Source organism: Lepeophtheirus salmonis, chromosome 5 (assembly GCF_016086655.4).
Source record: "Lepeophtheirus salmonis chromosome 5, UVic_Lsal_1.4, whole genome shotgun sequence".
NCBI lineage: Eukaryota > Metazoa > Arthropoda > Copepoda > Siphonostomatoida > Caligidae > Lepeophtheirus > Lepeophtheirus salmonis.
The window spans coordinates 58940396-58958460 of NC_052135.2; the positions used below are offsets into that span (position 1 = coordinate 58940396).

Below are 18065 nucleotides of genomic sequence, written 5' to 3' on the forward strand. Positions count from 1 at the left end.
GCCGCAGAACCTATGAAGTTAAATCTCTTGAAAAAAGTATATATCAAACAAAACTATTATCTACATATTTATATCAATTTGAGACCAAATATAAAAAAAGGCCAAATCTAATGTTTTAAGGCCAAACTGCTTAAAAAGGTTAATCTAACAACCCTGTTAGAGTCTCAGAAAACATGAGATGTCGTAAATTACTTTTTATTGCTTGTACGTATTATGAGTGTTCTAGGCGCATTGATGATATTGCAACAATTTTGTTAAAAAAATACTATATGAAGTGAGATTGAGTAGTGGGCCACACCTTAACATTAGGTAAGCCACAATGCGTCACGCGATCCACAGATTGGACATCTCTTCATCATATTATCAAATTGCTTGCAATAAAATTGTATCTTAATCAAATCCCTAATGATCAAATTGCTTGCAATGAATTGTTTAATAATCAAATTACCCACAATAATTTCACCGGACAATGTAAATTAAGTTAAAATTACCCTTTGACCACTTTATTGGAAATTTTATAGTTTGTATGGGCACTTTCCACACTGCCCGTAACATATATTATTAATATTTTTTTTTTTTTTTGGGGTGGGGGGGGGATAGTTTTGGAAATTAATTTCCAAAAATCATAGTAATTCACCGATTTTTTTAAATTTTTTTTGGAAAAGAAATTCCAAAATATTAATTTGTTCGGAAAAAAATAAATTTTTAGGAAAAAAATTTCAAAAATCTATAGTTATTCACCCGTACTTTAGCTACTTATAAGCATCTTTAGGCATTGAACTTTTTTTGGATTTCCACTTCTTCTATTTTTTATGATTTATCGTTTCAAAGTCGATGTCAAGTTGACACACCACTAATTTCAATAGCTATACCCGTTAGGGTGATTGCTCTCCCCAAACCTCTTTCGATCTTGCTGGCCATTTGTATAGTTTTGAGCTTTAATACTTTGAGGTTAAATCTAGAATTTCATAAAAATTGGCGAATATGTAACGTTGGCACATTTTTATTTTCAATCAGTGTTATTCCACAAAAAAAAAAAAAAAAAACAATCCCTTGTTTTTTGTTTTCTCTTTGTCATATTTTTTTACGCCTCAACTATGTGCCGAGATCCAAAACATCGTCGAATGATTAAATCTGGAGCTACATGTTTCTGGCTGCATTATGTTCTTAAAAATCCCAACGTTGTTGAGTTTGCCGTCAGGAATAATGTTTCAGTCATAGGACCGAAATAACGTAAGCATTGATCAAAGCAATTGGCACTTACGTAAATAAAATTAATTTAAGTTATGTTCAAGTCTACAAATATCGTATTTAAACCATTACTACTATTGCAAAACAAATTAAAAGTTCCTGGAAACACTAGTGCCGGATCACTCGAGGTGATATATCAATCTACAATTGATTTCATTGAAAAATGAGACATCTGTGTTTCAAGTAGAGGTTTTTGCAATCACAAACCAGTGGAGGCTCTCATCAAGTAAGAGAAACTATCAAAAATTTGATAATTCGATCAGACTCTCAATCAGCACTCGCGCCTATCCTTAACCTGCTTACTACCATGGAGGAAGTCAGAAAGTATATAGAAATCTTGAAGAAAGGGAAGAGTGACAAAAATATATATCTTTATTGGTGCAAAGGTCATTATGATATTACAGGGAATGCATTTGCAGATTACCTTGCAAAGAGTGGTATTGAGTGTAAAAATCGTAAGTGTGTAGGAGTGCTTCAAGCTACGCGAAGCAGAAAATTCATGACTTCTTCAATGATGTTTGGTACAATAAATATTTAAAAAAAGATCAAGGCATAAAATATACAAATGCTGTGCTAAAAGATCCAAAATCGAAGGCTATCAAAATTGGACGTGAAAGCATGAGAATAATGGTTCAAGCTACCACTGGTCACAGGCCTTTTTTGGCCCACCTCAACCAATGGAAGAACACAATTGTAACGTAGAATGTGTGTTTTGATGAGCCATAATCTGCAAATCCCTTCATCAATAGATGTCCTACACTATCATATGTGAGATATCAACCAATGCAAAAAGAAGACGAAAAACCTCGTATTTTATAATTTATTAAATGTATGATGATGAGACAAATTATTGAAAAAAACTTTAATATATACCTCTCTGTGGTCGTGTTCATTCTCTTATTCTTGTGTTGTTTTATTATAGTGTATGTATATGTTAAACAGTAAGAAATTATTTAACTAATTAAAATGTAAGAAAATCCCCCTTGCCAATATCGCAAAAATTATTTAATAAATGGTTCCTGAAATTGAAAATTGAAACAGTGTAGTTTAAAATTTTATGTACAAAATGCATCGTTTTGTGTCATTTCTTCTTAAAAATTGAAAATTGACGTTTAATGAAAATAAAAGAGAAAAAATATTGAAAAGTTATTCAAAAAATGAAAGATATTTTAGTTAAACATAAATTTTTATCTATCATGTTTATGTGCAAAATGATTTCCAGACAAATTTCTACAAACTTTATTCAATCTACGAATCCAATACTATTGGAAATCTATTTTTTATTCCTGGCTAAACGAAAATGCAATTTTCTGCAATTTCTTTTTTACCCATAACTTTTTTGATTTTGAATAAATTTAGAAATAGTTTTTATTTGTAGGTTACTTTATAAGATCCCAGTCACATTTTTATTTATAAATCAACTCCTTATTCGAGAGTCTTTTTTGATAGCTCTCTGGACAGTCTGCTGTGAAATCCCGAGATCACTTGTATGGGCCCTCATGGACCTGAGGGAACGGGTTTGAATGTTTACTTTAACTCCTCCAGGTCCAGTTTGGTCTGTTTCACTGATCCCCTTCTTCTTCTCCAACGTGTCAGGCTTTCTGACGGCGTCGTTGGGGGTCATGGAGCCACCCAACTGCTTGGAGAGCGCAAATGGAAATTCGTCGTTCGCGTTCAAATGTAATTTTTCTCGACTTGTACCTGAGCTAGAAAGCTCAGGTTTGTTCTATTTTGTAAATAATTTGTAATATATCGAAATATGAGTTTATTTCAACCCCAACCTTAATTAATTAGTAAGTGTGCAGATTTCAATGTTTCACACAGCCAGTCCCTAGCATTTTGAGCGTATAAAAATAAATCAAAATAGTACTCCTGAGAATTTGAAGAATTTTTCGAAAGGTTCTTGCTGATTTAGAAAAAACAGATGATGACGTCACAAAAAACTCGATGTCCTTTGTTGTCTCAGTCATCCCTTTTGTGCATAAGTCCTCATTCAAAAAGAGAAGAATTCCAGTTTGTTTTTTGCATAATGTAGAGAATTTTTTGAGATTATATAAAGAAAAAGGTTTTTTTTTAAATCTTTGATTGACGTTCCAACTGTTAACAATTCTTTCTCTATGATGAATTCCTGCCTACTTTAAAAAAAGACTTGTACCCGTGCACCCTTTTTCCGTTCATTCGTTTATTTTTCCGTTCAATCGTTCATTTTGAAAGTGTTTATTTATTCATTTAATATATATCTATTAAAAAAAGTCCAACCTATAAAATACTCTTTGATACATAAGGCCTTTTTGTTTCTCAATACATAAAAACGAGCCTCAAAGGCGTTGCTTACTAAAAGCAAGACAGACAATCCCAGAGGTCATGAAATGTACAGGGCATTAATATACTGATAAAAATGATGCTCTCAATTTTTTCATAAAAAAGTGTCCAATTTATTCAAATTGTTTTTTTGAACAGCCTAAAAATTGTTTCCAGGCATTTTTAAAGCATTCTCGAAAAGTGTTAAATGCAATGGCTGTCATTCATTCAGGGGTTGCCATAATGGGTAAAAAGAAACAAAAAGTGAGCTTGAACCTAACTGAAATTTCGAGTCAGGCTCAATTTTTACAAGATAGTTGGGCCATGTTGCGTCCATAACAATTGGGATGGGTGAGGATTTAATTTTAATTGTAAGGGGCACTCTTGTTTCATTTTGTTTATTTTCTGGATTATTTGTTTTGGATAGACCTCTCATTGGTTTTTAATGGCTTGCTGATTTTTCAAAATACAATAAATTTATCATGTCCGCTCATCTCCCATATACCCACAATGGTCTTAGTTTGTCTATAGTATGAACCTCTCCAGACAAGTGGGTTCTGTTTTGTTGTTTTGTTAGATACATTAATGCAAGACTTTGGGTTGAGGAGTGCTTGCCGTGTGAAGGATAAAATCAGTCCCGAATCACTTGTCTACCAACCGACCTGAATGCACTTTCCCGACCAGTTAAGAACTACATTCCCTTGTATGAAAAAAATAAGTGCATATTAATGTACTACTTACTCGTACAATTGTTGAGTTGTAATATTTATAATTGATTTTGTAACACTTTTCTACAGTTTTTCGTTTTGTGCATAGTTTCACATTAAATTTTGCTTTGGCAATTAATTTTGGTTTTTTTCATATTATTTATTATGTTATTAGAGGTTTTTATCTCAGAATACAATAAATGTCTAAGGCAAATAATACAAGTATGATTAGTTTTTTTGTGAGAGTGTAATTATGGGTTAATATCTTGCATAAGGCGTCAACATGATTCGGATTGACCCTATTTGTGTGCATATCTGATCACAATACTATACAAATGAAATTTCTAAATACAAGAAGCAAGAGTCGTTAGAAGTGTAAAATATCATCCACTCCCGACTTTTTTGATTTTTCAACTGGCTTTGCCTGAGGTCCACACATGAGTGATTATATTTAACTAACTACGTTTATTCATTTGTAATTCAAATTGCTAAACATTTCATTAAAATTGGGAACAAACTACAAATTGTTTTTTTTACAATGAAAAGAGACATAAAGTCTAGACCAGTGATGGGGAACAGGGGGTAAATTACCCCAAATGGGATAATTTCGAAAATTTTAGGGTGATGGAAGCTGATGAATTCTTCAAATAGATTGGTTTAAAGTTTGGGTTAAATTAATTTAACTTCAAGTTCATTTGGGTAACGCTAAAAAAAGGTACCCAACCTCTGCTTTAGGCAGTACTTCTATTCTGTTACATTATCCTGTTCTCACAATGTAAAAGGGAGGACGCAGGAATCTATGGTGGCGCCTAGCTGTATTTAAATAACAAAATTCTCTGTAGTGATGGGAATTCCTGCTCTTTTTAGAGAACCAGCTCTTTCATCTTGGCTCACCAAAAAAAAAAGCCGACTCTTTCGTTTCCCGAACGGTTCTTCAGGTAGTTTTCTTTTAAAACTCTGCTGCATAATTGCCCGAATGACCTTTTTCAAGAAAATAAATCCCCCCAAAAAAAAAAAAAAAAAAAAAAATATTCCACCTATTTTCGTTTCAAACTTCATCCTGACGAGAAAAAAAATTATAACATAAAATGGGGACAAATCCATCATTTCGGGTGAGCCAGCTCCCGTCGTTCACTTCAACGACATATTACTAATTCTTTTAAATACAGCTAAGTTTACAAGCCGTATGCAGACATTAACCGATTATGACTAAATTTGAACAGCTCCTTCTTTTGAAATGATAATTTTTTTAAATGAAAAATGAATCTGTAAGTCTCAAATTTTCAAATATAATCTTCGACTATTACTTGGCAATTAAGTATTTAAATGCAAAAGGTATGCCTAAAATTCTAAATCTATTCTAGTTATTGTCCAAAAAGAGCCTCTTTCATATCGAAATGATATTTTTTTTTAAATAGAAATTGAATTTACGAGTCTCAAAATTTGTACATACATCCATTTTTTTATTTTTCTAATGTATCTCGACTAACATGAGTGTCCTTAGCAAAATCTAAAGTTCAAATTAATTAAATGTTCATGATTTAATACATGTTTAATGTTGTATAAATAGCCATTTAGACCATCTACACTTCGGTCTTAATGAACTTTAACTCCTTGTGTACATTGGTGCCATAAGTACAAATCTGCGAACCCTTATTTTTTGTGGCCATTTCAGTGAATAAATATGAGCGTCTTCCAATTTTTATGAATTCTTATCCATTTCCATTGAAATACCAATAACTTCGGCCAATTTATATTACTTTGTTTATTCATCTTGTGACGTCTGCAAATGATCTCTTCACCCAAATACAAGCCTCACCGTCGAACTTGGACTGAAATAAATGATTCAACTATGACAATTGTGTGGTTATATATATCATTTAGGGTCTTAATTCAATCCCTAAATTATTAAACCATAAGCTATCCCCAAACAAAGTGGGTGCCCAAAATTTACAATAGTATTTTAGTACAATTTTATTTTCTCCATCTTTAATTATACAACCTAATGAAAACGAAAGGAAAATATGCAATGTTTTTAAGTATAAAAATGTCGGAGTAAAAATAAAAAAGGCAACTCTTGTGTGATCAACCTCTGTACTAGTGTCAGTACCGAGAAGGTAGCAAATACCGTTGGCTTCTCCAAACTGACTTCTTAAAACATCAAGAAGTTAATCAGAGATCCATGTAACCAAGAAAAACCAGACTTTTGGCCTATCTCCATGTGATCCTCCTCCAGCCCTGATCTCAATCCCCTGGGACTTTGCAGTTTGGAACACCTTGGAGAAGAACTTCTGGTGGACTTCACATCCAAATATTCACTCAGAGCTACTAACAAAACAGTGTAGTACATACGTCATAGGGACGGGTTTCATTATAAAGAGCTGCCGATCGATTCGCCGGCGTGTTGAGGCTGTTATTGCATGTGAAGTATGAGATATTAAATATAAAATGCAGCTAAATATAGTATTTCAATATATCACAAATGGATTTTTGAGTTGTGTTTTCTTGGTTCTATAAAAATCCCGTTTTTCAAGTTGTGGGTCTCCCATCTGTAATGCATAATCAAATAATGGCATATATGCTTAGATATAATCTTACAATATTTTTCATCATGAATACATTTTTACACGTAGAAGGTTCCCCTCTTTTTAACAATAATTCATTTTGATAAATCAAAATCATATAACATGCAATTGATATTAACTAGAGTCCTAATTCAATAGTACTCACTCCCGCTTTCTCTTCAAACTTTTCAAAATGTTCATCCCTATAAATGTATAACAAATACTAGGGTCAAAACGGGTAACCACCCTTACACAAGGATCCGAATTCTTTTTTAAACTACCCACAGAATACCAGTTTTTGCAGGTAATATTTTTCTATTTTTTTCATTGAAGTTCCCCAATATGAAGGTTCCTTGTGTGTTTTTAAATGATAAGATCGTTATATCGCTAGTAAAAATACGTAAAAAGCTCTAATGGAGATATCTTCGAAGTTCAAGGTAAGAAGTGGTGGGGTTACTTTCAATAAATACATAGATTTATTGACCAATTTTCCAAAAAAAGCAACAAAAAGAAAAAGAAAAAAAAACGTTTTGTTTCTTTTCAAGGGAAGAAATTTCTTTTTTTTTTGTCTGCCTCCAAGATTTTTTTTCTCTCGAAGAAGATACAATAGCGTTGATGGAAGCATCAGTAATGGTAATTCAAGGTTAAAGTAAAAATAAAAACGATAGACTGTTCCTAAAAATAGTTTATAAGAATAGTGATTTGAAGAAAAAAAAACCGTTCTATTGTTATCAATCAATTTTTTCTACGCTTCATAATACCTAAATGTATTGTTTGTTTTAGATATGTACATCAATGGACAAATTATATATATTAAATTAATAATTTTTTTTTGGACAGAAGATGTAATTTTAAGATAGTTCTTAAAATATCATATATACATATGTATCCAATTTCAATCTAAGCCACGAATTATGTTATGTATAGACGGACAAGATTTTAATCACATAAGATATAAACATATTATGTGAACACATTGATATGGATTATACTGGGTATGATTATTATAAGTTTATTTTAGGTGGGGTGGGGGCGGAACTTCTTTAGTATTTGAAGAGTTTTCTATAATAATAGTCTCATGTAAATTATATAGGAATATTAAAATTTCTATAACTAGACCTATATCCAAGGAGAAACACTCTAATTTCGAAAAGAGGCGAGAGTCTTGACTAGAATTAGCTCAGTAGAAACCCCAAAAGTTATCTTTGTAAATCAGTGTGTGTGAGTTTAAGTCCCCGTCACTTCTAGCGAAGGGAATTTTTATAAACACGGTAATTGACTTTTATTTCTTATATCAGATCATGTAGAAAGAAAAATATAGAGCGGCAAGGATTTTTACATGGCTGCCTGGGATTAGATAGGCAGACAGAGAACACATATTATGATCGTAAAGAAGTTTCATACAGCTGGTTTACTGTTATATACTATGTTAAACTCCGGAGGGGAGGGAGTTTCTGCCTATTACGTTTATGGTTGTTTCGTCAAAATACTATTTCTAAAGGATACCAAAGCAGATGTAGACAATTGAATAGTCATTTGCATATCTTGCCATCTCTATATTTTTCTTCTTGTAAGAGTAAGATGGATTAACTATATGAACTGTTTGATGTACAAGAATCACTATCTTATCAAACCCTGAAAGAACTCAAATTTAAAACACTACGAGAAACTCAAAATTCTATCAAAATACTCAAATTACTCCGTGTCATCAATTTCATGGGATATAAATTTTGCTTTGACCTTGAATTTTTCACACTTCATAATTTTTCCTGACATAATTATTGTTTGAAATTGCTTTGTTGTGATGCTAGTGTCGTTCATCTGCAGACAAGTCTTGCGAGACGTTAGTCAGTCCCTATTGTATTACAATGTATTCTTATATATAATTGGTGCAACTCTATCTGAGTAATAAGGGAAGAAATTATTTTTTTTTCATGAAAAAAAATAATTTTAGTTTCTGGAAGTTATGGAGTTTTAGAACAGTGATCAGTTGTAAATTATTTTAGCATATAAGTAGTCCAGTAATTAGACCTATATCCAAAGAGGGGCGCTGCAAATTCTAGGAGTAACCAGTGCTATCGTCTATACGGGATGGGATATAATGCTATTTTTTATTGTATTTTTATATGATCTTATTTTTTTTAAAAAGTCCAAAATTTAAAGTAAATTTTGTTTAATAGTAAAGTATCATATAACGGAGATCAGAGAGAGTTGCATCACTTTTTTTTTTGTTTTTAGTCTCAATTACCCCAAGTTGGTTAGACAAAGATTCGCCAAATTTTAATAATTAGATCTGCTATTGTTTGAATATATTTGTCAAATCGACAAGGGTATGTATCCCAACCCTCTCAGTTTAAGTGGCTTTAGGCGCACAAGCTCAAATTCATAAATATATTAAGTGGTCTAAATTTCAACAGATAATTCTTAGTCGTTCCTGAAATATAGATACCCGTCCCAGCCAAATATTTAATCAAAATCTTCAACATTACTCTAATGTATCATCAATGGACACATTACTGTTTTTTGTATATTTTTTTATGCAAAAGAGCTTACCTCTTGAAATTTGTTGCTCGACTACGTTTAAGTGTGATAATTTCAAAAAAGGAAGTCAAAAGAAGAATAATTAAATTTCTTATGACCTCAATTTTGTTTTAAAAATAAAAAAATCTGCAAAACACTCTCAAGTACTAGATCAGAAATAAATAAAATTTCCACTTAATATGATTATAAAGCTTTGACAAACAGCTTCTACAAATATAGGGGTATCACTGTGCTAAAAATCAGGCTACTGTTTTTTATTGTAGATCTCAGTGTGGGATTTTAATGTTAGGTTACTTTTCTCCGGAAATTTAGTCAATTTTATACAAAGGTTTTTTATCTTAAAAATATTTTATGAGTTAAATAGACTTTCTAAATAAAACTGAACTATATAAATTCATAATATTGATTGGAAGTTGACAAATTTCAAAAAAAAATTATAAATGGGTTATAATGTATCATATTTTTATAAAGATGTACCTAATTTTAAATTAGTTTGTTCAATACTTTTTTAGACTTTGAACCGTTGTACTGTCTACCTTGTTGGTGCTAATATCACAATGGCGTCGTTAGGCCTTTATTGAATTGTTTCAAGCACCTCAAAATGTTTCTAAAAGTTAAGGACGCATAGTTTTTTAACAAATTCAATGTGGAAGCTCTCCTCGTAGCAATTTAAGTTTTTAAATTTAAACAAATTTACAAATAAATATGTTTTGTTGACTAAATAGCTCATAGACTACGCCAATTTCTAATTTTTCATAGAAATGTGAAGTTCTCATAGAGTTATAATATACATTGGGGTTAAAAACTATGACTGACAAATTTTTAGTATATTAAAAAAAGTTTTAAAGGTCGCCCAACGTCCTTCAAATTTTGAAAGTTGACTTTTTTTTCAAAAATTTTGTCTTTTATTTTGATATCTTCCAACCACTAGCAGATATGATTCAATGTATTTTATAACTTTTTTTTATTATAAGTAAATTATTTAAAAAAAATATTTACATTACTTTGTTCTTTGATTTTAAACGGGATATGAATGAAGGATATTTTTTTTACCTATTACTCAGAGCTTCTATTTTTTATTTTGAAAAATGAAACAAAAAATTGATAAAATTAAATATTACTAAAATAAAAGGAATGTTGTTAATATAGAAACAATTTCTAACAGTCTTATCTACTTAATTTACTTTTTTTTAAATCGGGAAATCTCTTTTGATGGTCCTACACTACTTGTAATAAATACTGTTTCTTCTCTTTATGATTAGTAATTAAGAAGTTGAATTACTTTTTGAGAGTAATAGAACTAATCCTTATAATTTTTTCCTCTGGTCTTACCAGTTCTAGGCACTAACTTAGGAATACTGGGAAGTTGACTAGTACCGAATCCAGATGTAATTACGTACTTCATCGACTTTTTTTTTGTCAGGTCTTTGAACAATTTGCCATCGCTTCAAGTTGTTGTATATTTTCCTCTCTCTCATGTATGCATGCCCTTTGTATCGAAGATCTACTGGATTTGAAGTCTTTAACGTTGTTGTTAATACTTTTAACAGCTGATGTAAGTTAAAAGGTTCCATTTTGATTAGATAGTTTTTCTCAATCTATCGATCCAGACAATACAAGGCTTAAAATACTTTTTATTCTCTTATTTTTTTATGTGTAATACATTCTATAATCATTATTAGTGATGGAACTATGAATTAGAATCGGAGAATCGCGTGTTCTTTCTATAATCGGAATTTAAAAAAAATAAAACAATAGTAATTTTCGTGAATAACTCTTAATTTATAAAACATATTAGAATTTTTTTCTAAATTATTTTTTTGAGAGCAGCTGTAGATATAGTTATATAATCTTGTGTACACCTCTGATATATTTTTAACTATTATTTAAAATATTAAAGAATTGGCATGGGGATTTGTTTTTTGAATTGTCCCATCACTAATAATTATCACTATTTTCTAATCCACATTCTTCGTCACTTAAAAGGTGAACAATCAATTTTTTACTTAAGTGCATGTAATGGTTATTTTGTAGTCTTTTGAATTTCGTATCTTGGGCACCCTCTGTTTTCGTAACTTTCTTGAAATAGGCTCTATTTTCTATACCGATCGACGTCCTTTCTCTCTCTACGCCAATATAAAGTTTCTATCTTTTTGATTTTTAATAAAAATGAGTGCATCTTTATGTAAAATATCAAGCAAATCTTCTAGTTTACTCTCAGAGGCATATCTGATAGAAGAGTCTTAAATGTTTTATTTTGTATGCTTTTTAAGCTTCTGCCACTCTCACAATTGAAAGCTTTTCTACTTGTATAATGACATAATGTTTAAGACAAACTGGATTTCCAGCTTTACCCCCCAAAAAAAGAACATCCAAAATCTCTTTTGAAGCACTATCATAAATGATTTTTTTCAATGTTACATGATGATACGAAACAAACAAAGAAGGAAAACCTGCTTTCTTGATGGTAACTTTACACCAGTTATGTAGGTTTCTTGGTATTTAAGTAACAAGAAATCATTGGTTGGACTCCTTGTCGATTCTGACATTACTTTTGTGTGTGTTTTTTTTTTAAATTTAACACTTATGAATATGTTAAGTAGATATATAACAAATAATAATAAAAAATAAATAGCTGCATTTTTAACAGGATAATATGCAAAAAGTACTATTTCCATGAATGTCATGGTTATTTTTCAATAATCCAATACCAGCTTTAAATAAAACATCAATGTCCCTTTCTTAATATTGTGTAGTTTTACCTTAAATATTTGTCTGTTTGATTTTTTTTAAAGATAGATATAATGCGCGCTCTAGGGTATAGGTTAAAAAATCATTCTTCACTTTTGTTCTGTTGAAAATAAAAGAAACTTATTTAAGAACAAAGTAATATTAATATTTTGAAAGATAATTTACTCATGCAAAAAAAGTTATAAAAATACATTTAACCATATCTGCTTGTGGTTGCAAGATATCAAAAGTAGAAGACAAAAATTTTGATCTCTCCACCTCTTTACACCTTTTCATAATTGTTAAAAATATCTCGGTCTTCCTTTTATGCCCCAAATATATTTTTTTATCCTATAAAAGCTCAATATTTCCAAAGAAAAACAACAAATTGACTAGTCTAGACTATATAGTTATTAAATTTCAATAGAAGATTAAGATATAATAAGATTTATGTTAAAGATCGGATAATTTTACTCCAATAGCCCCGCTCTACCTTAAAAATATGCTTGATGACTGTGTAATTAGTTAAAATGGTAAAGCATATTAACCAATTAAACAATATGTGGGGAATTGCTACACTTGTTGCAACTGAGGGTTAATATATCTCAAATTGTTAGATAAATAATCAATTATTCAAGTGATATCAATTACAGGAAAAATATCAAATTATAAATCTTTGCATTACTATAAAAATATTGATCTTCAAAAAACCCATTCCGGGGCTTAAAAAGAGTTATTATCTAATATCTAGAAGAAGAGTAGACAAAAGCTATATTTTTTTTTGCACAATAGTTTGCATTTTGCCATACAATTCTATGGGTGTAGCTGTTTTGATGTTTTCATGAAAAGGGAGGAGAATCACATAAGATTCGAATTATACTACATGAGTATTTTCAAGTTTCTAAAAAAATACTCAAGGAATTTTTATAGAAAAATAAAAGTTTCCAAGCAATGTTGAGTACTCCTGTTATTTTTAAATAAATCAAAAATATTATTTTTAAAACGAACTGGTATTATGAGTACAAATTGCAAAAAAGTTAACATATTTCTACCTGTGGGAAAACATAAATTCTAAACTTTGTAATGAAACAAGAAAGTCTAGGAAGATTTACATGTTATAATGGGCTTGAAAAAGAAGAATAAGAATCCCAAGTTTTGACGAGTTCCAAGTTATACTGTGCGTTTCATGCTTCCAATCTGAGGTTTTTTTTTGTCTTTTTTATTTACTTCATTAAACTCGAGTACCAATTTACGAGTATTGCTCGTAGGAATTCACTATTTTATATTATTTAAGCAAGTTGTGTATGTTCGTTTACTCTTAATAACTACGAGCAATTCTGGTACTATCGTTAGTACATGATAATATGTTGTTTGTTTTTTTTAAATTCGTAAGTGTATGCACTAGTTAAGAAGGGAAGTGACCAGTTGATCATAACTCTCTATAAGCTTATCATTATAGTAAACCATTGATTAAGATATTACTGAATTGATATTGCATAGTATATGTACATATCTTCATGCCTATCTAATGAAAGGTATTCCAGCACATAAAATTATTTGCATAGCTCATGTTTAATTGTGACAATTTCTACTTATTAACTTTTTATAGAGTGGTGAATAAGCATATGCTTGTTTCCTGAAGGGTTTGTTAAAAATCTTTAAAAACAGTGGTTTTTTTCTTCAAAATATAGGTTGATTTTGAAATTTAATTTGATTAATAATATTTTATACTAGGATAACCAAACGTCTCCGTTTTTGGAGGTGTTTCCCGACTATAACGTATGGGTTCAAAAGTTTTTTTTTTTTTTTTTGAAAATTGCCTTTTCTAAAGTTATTACTGTTATTTTCTATTATTCGTTTATGAAGTGGAGTCCCTTTAACGCTTTTCAAGTCCTTGCTTAGATTGAAGGTTGTTTTTTCCTGTCAATGAGCTATGTAAAATTAAAGCACGAAATTGTTTTTGATCTATTATTTTGGAAATAAAAGAATTAGCATCACAAATAGTTCTATAAATCACAAACTAAAGAACAGATTGTCAGCTGAATTTCGAAGGTTGATACTTACTGAAAATGAGGTGAATGAAAAAAAAAAAAAAGTAGTACCGTCTATATGTGAAACCCAATAATTTTCAGACCGGAAATGTCCCGACATTCAGTGGCATAGCCAACCTTATTGATCAGTCTTTTAGACTAATTATGACGTAATGAGTTACAGAATTCTTCCCATTAATGCATATGGATCCTATTTAGTTTTGTTCTAAGTGTCTTGGTTCTGATGTGACCAAAGAGGCTACTCCTTGGGATATTGACGTTACGTTAGGGAGATTTTTATCAAAATGTTGAAATCTTGTGATTTTATATATGCAACAATAATTGATTCCTTTCATTTGATTAAATTAATTAACTTTGTTTATCTAAAGCGTTAAGAGTTTACTACTTGTTTCTAGTCGTTTTCAACTCGTTCAAAACTCTTTACACCTTCCCACAAGACATTGCACCTGCCCAAAACACCAAAAAAGTGTGCGATGTTTTGGCCATAAAATGCTCTTACTTTTGTAGAGTGTTTTTATGGCCTGCAAAATCCCGGACCTGAACCCATGCGCTTCAATCTCTAGGAAGAGTCGAGTATGATACCTGTGCCAGGTATTATTCGTCTGTTGAGGCCTTAAAGAAGTCCATTACCATTATAATAGAAAAGCTAGAACTGCATGAGGTCGCCGGGCCTACAAAAGCTTCTACACCGTGTGGCCGAGGTTATCATGAGAAGCAGATATCTTTTTAAAAAATTGAATATAATTCAATAGCCTTCAAATAATTTAAAAAAATAGGGGTTTAACCCATCTAGTAACACACGTTATAAGCCTTTAAACATTTTCCCAATGTATCAGGACCACCCTGTACAGCGGTTTTTTTTCTTTTTAATGTCTTACCCTTTTTTTTTTTTTTTTTTTTTTGTTAAAATAGATTTCAAAAACAGTAATCAATTTTGCTTGAATTGAAACGTTGAGAGAGTTTTCGGTTACATATGACAAAGATCCCTTTTCTTATTAAGAACCAAATGGTCGTTTATGTAGATAGAGATTTTCATAAAGATAAATAGGGTGGAGTGTGACCTTCAAAAATTACATTCTTTCATAATGTCAATGATCATCTGTATTGATTGTGTTTTTTTTTAAAGTAAAAAGTGTTTAGATTTAAACAATTTCTTTTTTTTCTCAAAATGTGAGGTGAGATCATTTGAAGATGTTGTAGGAAAATATTGCTCTTTTTGCTTGTGGGTATAAAATTAGCTATTTTTTCTTTTAAAAATTGAGTTGTTATCAAAATTAGTGTTAAATACATAATTAGACGTAGAAGAATATGGACCCTAGTGTTATATGACGTTATTAAGTCTATTTAAAAATAACTTAATGTTTCATTCGGCTGATAAACGGAGTGGGGGAGATACGCGTAGAGTACAGGGCTCCCAGTGAACTTTACAACAAAACCCCAAATGTAGCCATTTAAAACCAAAGATTAAAAAAACAAAAAAACAAGGCAGCAAGAATTTAATATTATTATTTATTTTTTTATGTTTATTCAAGAAATTTCTGTTGATATTTGCAAATGGTAAGATGCAGATAAATTGATTATCAAAATAGTTTTATGTATTTTTCGATCCAAATAAAGAGACATGTACAGCTAATGAAATAATAGATGGTGCTGAAATGCTGGGTTTTTTTGAATAATTTAGTATCTAGTAACGTTCGCTTTGCAATTGTCCTATTTTTATCAAAATTAAATATCTTTAATATTTGATTACATAGGTCTATTAAGAACCTTAAAAATCATGTTTAAATTGTCCATTAGTAATTTTATCAAACGGATTATTAATATTTCGTGTTTGTTTTGATTAATTATTCGTATCAATTTCTGACAGTTGAGCTTACAACAGTATTTGATCTTTAACAAAGAAACTCCACATTTTTTTGTACCCTGATGATATTATCATCTACAAAACATGTAGCTTAAAATACGCTGACTAAAATTCAATATTAAGCTTGTTTACCTTTTGCAACACTTACTCCAGAAATTGTAAAAATGGGTTTGGTTCTACAATCCCTTAACGTTTTGAAAATTCCACTTGCAATGTTATGGATTAAAACATACTTCAAACGATTGCAAACGTGTATCTAAATAGTTTTGAATCAAATAAATAAATGAAATAATATTATAATGGTTTGTAATTAGCTTATTATATAAGAAAAACCTAAGATTATATACATTTTCTTAGCTAAAACCCAAGATCTGAAGAGGGGGGGGGGGTAAACACTATTAACCCTGGAAAGGTGTTGTAGAAGGAGTATACCCCAACCCATCATGACACAAAAGTTTGTTGACTACCTTTTAATAAATTTGTCAAAAACGGAGATGATGTAGTCGAAGTTTTTAATATTTAACAACAGATGCCTTTTCTTTTTTGTCAAAATTCGAAATACAACTGCTTATTAAATTTAAATAAGCGTCAAATTTATATTAAAAGAAAAAAAAAGTAATTTGGATTTCTTATGAAAATAAGCTAAATAAAGATTAAAATCAAAATATTGTCAAATAAGAAGGACTTTATTAGGACTCAAATTATACACCCGCATTCCTCCGAATGGATTGGTGGTCTACTGCGGAACCATCATTACTGAAGAAGGAAATGAAAAGAAAGTAAACATCGACTTTGAACCCTTCAAACCCATTAACACCTCCCTCTATCTCTGCGACAACAAATTTAAAACGGAAGCCTGAACGCCTCTTCTTGCTGATGATAACCACTTTGGCTTTATGGTTATGGATGGAAATGTTGTATTCTTTGGTACTTTTCACGGTAATACGAGGGATGTTCTTCATAAGTTTACCGTCGATTTGCACAAGAAGCACGGCCGTGGAGGTCAGTCTGCTCTTCGTTTTGCTCGTTTACATATGGAAAAACGCCATAATTACGTCCTAGAAGTTGCTGAAACTGCTGTAACTCTTTTTATATCCAATGATAGAGCTAATATATCTGGACTAACTCTTGCTGGATCTACTTACTTTAAAACGGAGTTGAGTCAGTTTGATATGTTTGATCCCGTCTTCCAGCTAAAGTAATACAGTTGGTAGATATCTCCTATGGAGATGAAAACGTATTCAATCAGGCTATTGAACTTGCTACTGAGTCCTTGGCTAACGTTAAATTTATTCAATTTTGTAAGGAATTGAGGTAACGCTAGTAAATTCTAAGTCTATTAACAACATTTTAAAATAATTAAGTGGCAAAATATTCTATTAAATAATATTGACAATATCCTTCCTCATGCAAGTACATTGCATATAATATAATGATAAATTTACTTTTCAAAGTCAACTTTTAATTAACTCGTGGTATATATACTATACTTACATAATTAAATTCCTTTAATTTAAATTTAATGTTATAGGAAGATATATATAGACCCAATATATAATTATGTCCATTGTCCATATTTGACCTTCGTGTCATTAAAAAATGTATTTATTGATTGGTACATATTGAATGATTGTAATGTAATATGTACAATTTGACATATTTTCAGAAAAGAAGGATTTGATTATTATGACGCTCAAGGATCAATTACAAGTACTAAATTTGTTTAAAAATGATGGTGTTTATAGACTTGGTAAAAGGATTTATCCTGTACCTCCATAAAAAAATAAATATAAGTAACTGCATATGCAATAAATGTATATTACGTCTTATTATTCAAAAAATAATTACTGATAATAAGATGTAACTATGAATGAAAGGAAATATATAGTACAGAGGGATGGACAAAATAGGTGCGCGCGCATGTTTTTTTCTTCCACTGGATAGAAAAAATATACTTAATTACTTCTATTTATGTTATAAACTTGTCGCTTTAAAAGTCTAGTAATTAGTTAATATTTTACATTTTTGTATAGAAAAATATCCATCAATATCCTCT

At 30.5% G+C, this 18065-nt stretch overlaps 1 pseudogene; it reads left to right on the top strand.

The window, feature by feature from the left end:
• Window positions 1-1558: 1558 nt before the first annotated feature.
• On the top strand, window positions 1559-17327 carry LOC121117590 (eukaryotic peptide chain release factor subunit 1-like; annotated as a pseudogene).
• The last annotated feature ends 738 nt before the right edge of the window (window positions 17328-18065 follow it).